Source organism: Hyperoodon ampullatus (genome assembly GCF_949752795.1).
Source record: "Hyperoodon ampullatus genome assembly, chromosome: 19".
Taxonomy (NCBI): domain Eukaryota; kingdom Metazoa; phylum Chordata; class Mammalia; order Artiodactyla; family Ziphiidae; genus Hyperoodon; species Hyperoodon ampullatus.
Window position 1 is genome coordinate 28405842 of NC_136932.1, and position 4582 is coordinate 28410423.

Consider the following 4582-nt stretch of genomic DNA (forward strand, 5'->3'; position numbering starts at 1 on the left):
TGCTCTGTGCCTCAGTTTCTCCATCTGTAAAATGAAGCGAATAATAGTATCTGCTGCCTAGTCTGAGGATCATATGAGAAGATGAGAACAAAAGCATTATACAGTATACATCAGAGGTTACAAACTGGTGTGTTTTGTGTGGCCCATGTTGTTGGCCAGCAGAGTTTAAAATTTGAATTGGTTTGCTACTTTTAAAATGTGGCTATTTCACAGAGCAATTTGGATTTCTGGCTTCTCTTGAAACTTTTTAAGAACTGCAGGCTAGTTCTAAGAAGCCCAACAGGCTACGTAAGCGGTCCTAATGTCTTGAACAATGAAATGGAGGAAATCCTATATGCATGATCCAGTCACTATGAAGACTGTCTCTCATCTGTAGCAACCCTGCTTGCAAATCAAGTTAAGCAAGGCCCCATGGAGACAGAAGGACAGACTGAACTCTGGGGACTAGGCTCCATGTAGTGGGAGCCAAGGGCAGAGACGGCCACCTAAAGGACCAGCTGAGTGGATGAAAGATTGGACAACTCCGCATTGTGACTCCCTGCAATGGGCCTCATTATGACCATGCTCCCTCACCTGTTGGTGGGTGTCCCCAGGTCCTGGCATGAGTGCAGTGTGGGTCAGGGCCGGTGGGGTTGGGGGGGGTGGGGCGTCCCATGGCTCAGGCGGCCCTAGGACCCGCCCACCATGGAACACCAGCTCTGGTATGACAACCTGGGGTGCTGCCATCAATACCAAGAAAGTACCCAGAATGCGGAGGACTTCCTACTCCTGTTGCTGGGCCTTGTCATTCTTGTCAGCATTGGGATCAGCATGGCAACTATGGTCAGCGATGGTTGGGGATCACCAGTAGGGGTGAAGATGGCTGAGGGTGGGAACCAGCTGCAGCCTGCACCTCCGTCTGCAGGAACGGTCTTGGCTGGGAGTGGTGGTGAGGGTAGAGAGCCTGGCCTTCATTTTCACCCACCCCACCCCACCCCACACCAGATATGGCATGGGCTCCAGAATGCCTTAGACAAGACCATGTATTGTATTATTCAGAAAAGTAACTATAGAAGACAGCTAGGGGGCACCCCGCCTCGCCATTCCCAGGGCCCTAGAAACCCAGGCTCCCAGGTTCCCAACCCTGAAATCTTCTGACAGTTGCCCTGCCCTCACGGACTCTCGCCTCCCACAGATGAAATCTCACAGGCTTGTGAAAGTTCCTCCAAACATCCTCCAGCCAAGGCCCAAGACATCCACATCCACTGCACCCTGGACCCTGTGGAAGTGAGAATGGCCCGGCCCACTTGCTACTCCTCGTCCTCCTACCACCATCTCCGCAACCGTAGCCGCAGCTGCAGCCGCCACCCCTGAAGCCACCAGGGGAGGCCCAAGAATTTAGAAAATTCGCCTCCAGCTGCTCAGGCTTCCGTAGGCCGCATCGCCTCCACGGGTTGTCACAGCTGCCTCCGATGCCCTCCTTTAACTGGGAGGACCCGGACTCCTACCTGGAGGAGGAGGACCAACTTTCCTTCCCACAACCCAAGTACCCGTGGGGGTGCTGGGGAGGGCTCTACCGGCAGATGGGTCTGCCCTCCAATGTGGGCCTCTGGGGTCGACAGGGTGGGATCCTGGCCATCCAGCCACCAGCCTGTCTCTACCTGTCGCCCGAGCTGCACCGCATGTCCAAGCGTGTGGAGGCCAAGTCTGAGCTAGGGCTGCAGTCCTTCGGGGCCCCTTGCTCGCCATCCCGCATCTGGGGCAATGTGGATGCTGACCAGTGGACCTCGTCTCCATCACTTACCCGACGGCTGCCCCCTAAGAGCTCGTGGGTCCCTGGGGGGCACAGAACTTACCCCTCAGGGGGCCATCTCCCGTATGACTCCTGAGATCAGCGGCGGCGTGGTCTGGAGGGCTCTGAGCTTCCATCAGCTCTGGTGCCTCAGGGCTACCGGCCCGAAGCATGGCAGCGCAACTACCCACCGGCCCACGGACGGAGCCTGCACAGCTGTGCTCACAGCCAGCCCAACCACAGCCCGCACCACTCCACGGGACACTTGAACTACTCCCGGGATCCCCACGAGGTGCGGCGCTGGGCGGCCGAATGGGCAGAGATGCTGCCTGTGCGGCACCCTCTGGCCGCCTCCGCCTCCCTCACGGTGCTGGCCGAGGCCTCTACCAGCCGGCCTCGGATCCCAGCTCAGCGCTGCTCCTCCACCCCTCCCAGACTCTGCCCGACGTCCAGGCTACCGAACGCCCTCCACCCACGCCCACCTTCATGCCACTCAGCCGGAACCCAGGGGGAAATGCCAACTACCAGGTGTATGACAGCCTGGAGTTGAAGCGGCAAGTGCAGGAAGCCAAGCGCGGGCCAACTCGCTGCTACCTTCCACCTCGGCCTCGAGGCCCTCTCTGCACGGAAGCCAGACTGGGAAAATGAACTGGCCAGCAGCTAATGGGGGCGGGTGGGGAGCGGCAGGGCATGGAGAGAGGAATAAAGAGCGCCATGGTCCAGAAAACATTGGCGGTCTGTGGCTTGGAAGCGCCACTCCTTCTGCCAGCTTGGGTCCCTGCCTTTGGCTTCCTGCAATAAGAAGCCAGTGTCCCCTTCTGGGCCTGAGGGTCCCCTTGGTTTAGTGGCCACAGTCCTGCCAGCAGGCCCCTCCTGGTCCGATACCATGCACTAAGTAGATCTGCAGCTGCAGTCTCCAAACCACTGGTCTCTTGGCACCTCCTCTGTGTCTCAGCTGTCCCTGTCCCCAAAGAGCCTCATACAAGAAGCTGCTTCCAAACTGGGAGGTTCCACATCTGGGCAGGTCCAGCTCCACAGCCAGTGAAGGGCATGAAGAAGGCTGAGGCTCTGGACTCCAGCCAGGCCTTCCTCAGGGCTCTGAGGCCAAGGTCTTTCTAGTCTCAGGAGGGGCCAAGAGATGGAACGTGACATTTGAACAAGTGAGTCAGTGGGCGGTGAGCGAATGTTTGACAGCTCGAGGGGAGGTGTGCCGGCCTCCGGGCCCTGTTTGGCTGTCCAGGCTCAGCTTACCTCACCAGGGGAACCATGGAATGCCACGCCTGGCCCTCCTTTTCGTCCCCCTCCCTCACTGTGACGCCACCACCTGCCCCATTATGACCCAGTCTGTCTCCCAGTCTATATATATGGAGGCCAGCGGACTCAGGCAGTCCTGGGACCCCCGGCCATGGCTGAGCAAACCCATTACCTAGCCGAGGCGTGCTCTGGCACCACACCCAGGAAATGCCAAGACCTAGGAGACTCAATTCTTCTGATCCTGGTCAGCATCATCTTGCTCAATGTGTGGATGAATGTGGTGAATCTGGTGAGGGCAGGATCTGGGCAGTGTGGTTGGGGGAGCCCTGGGGTCTTGAAGGGGCTGAGATGGGATGGCTGCTGCAGTGTGGCCGGACAAGGGTTGGATTTCAGGGCTCACCCTGATCCCAAACTCCACGCTCCCTTGCTTCCCTCAGCTCTGGATGCATCTGAAGAGATTCTTGCGGGCAGGTTTCAACCGTATTTTCCCCAAAGGTAAGTGGGCGCCAGTGTGGGCTCAGGGGATGTGGGCCTGTCCCCTTTCTTCTATCCCTGCCTTGATTCTCAGCCCCTCAAGAACCCAGGCCCTGTCCCATCTCGCCTTTCCCTGCAGACAAGCAAGCCAGCTGTGTAGGCAGTCATCGCATGCGCTGCTCCGTGGATCCCAAGAAGCTGCGTTCAAGAGTTTCTCCCAGAGAGCCGGAGGAAGATGGCGGAAGAGTAAGACGCGAGATCACCTTCCTCCCCACAGATACATCAGAAATTCATCTACACGTTGAACAACTCCAACAGAACACCTACTGAACGCTGACAGAAGACCTCAGACACCCCAAAAGGCAAGAAACTCCCCACATACCTGGGTAGGTCAAAAGAAAAAAAGAATAAACAGAGACAATAGGATATGGACGGGACCTGCACCAGTGGGAGGGAGCCGTGAAGGAGGGAAGGTTTCTACACACTACAAGCCCCTTCGAGGGCGGAGACTGCAGGTGGCGGAGGGGGAAAGCTTCGGAGTAGCGGAGGAGAGCACAGCAACAGGGGTGTGGAGGGCAAAGCAGAGAGATTTTGGCACAGAGGATCGGTGCCCTCAGGCACACAGCAGCCCGAGAGACTTGTCTGCTCGGCCGCCAGGGCGGGCGGGGCTGGGAGCTGAGGCTCGGGTATCGGCTTTCAGTCGGAGCGCAGGTAGAGGTCTGGGGCTGGCGGCAGGAAGAGACCCTGAAGGGGTTAGTGCTAGCCCGGAGGGAGTCCGGGGAAAGGGTCTGGAGCTACCAGAGAGGCAAGAGACTTTTTTCCCTTTTGTTGCCTGGTGCGCGAGGAGAGGGCATTCCCCTCCCTCCCCTCTGCCTGAGTGAGCCAGAGCCCCCGAATCAGCGGCTCCTTTAAACCCGTCCTGTCTGAGCGAAGAACGGACGCCCTCCGGCGACCTACGCGCAGAGGCGGGGCCAGGTCCAAGGCTGAGACCCGGGAGCTGTGAGAGCAGAGACAGGGAAATCTCTCTGTGCAGCCTCCGAGGCAGCGGATTAAAGCTCCACGGTCCATTTGATGTGCCCTGTG

At 58.3% G+C, this 4582-nt stretch overlaps 1 pseudogene across 1 annotated transcript; it reads left to right on the forward strand.

The window, feature by feature from the left end:
• The first annotated feature begins 561 nt into the window (after positions 1 to 561).
• Positions 562 to 3659, forward strand: LOC307067908 (uncharacterized protein SPEM2-like; annotated as a pseudogene). The gene is made up of 6 exons: positions 562 to 579; positions 673 to 822; positions 985 to 1042; positions 1175 to 2444; positions 3230 to 3314; positions 3639 to 3659. The product of its transcript is annotated as an uncharacterized protein SPEM2-like (transcript).
• The last annotated feature ends 923 nt before the right edge of the window (positions 3660 to 4582 follow it).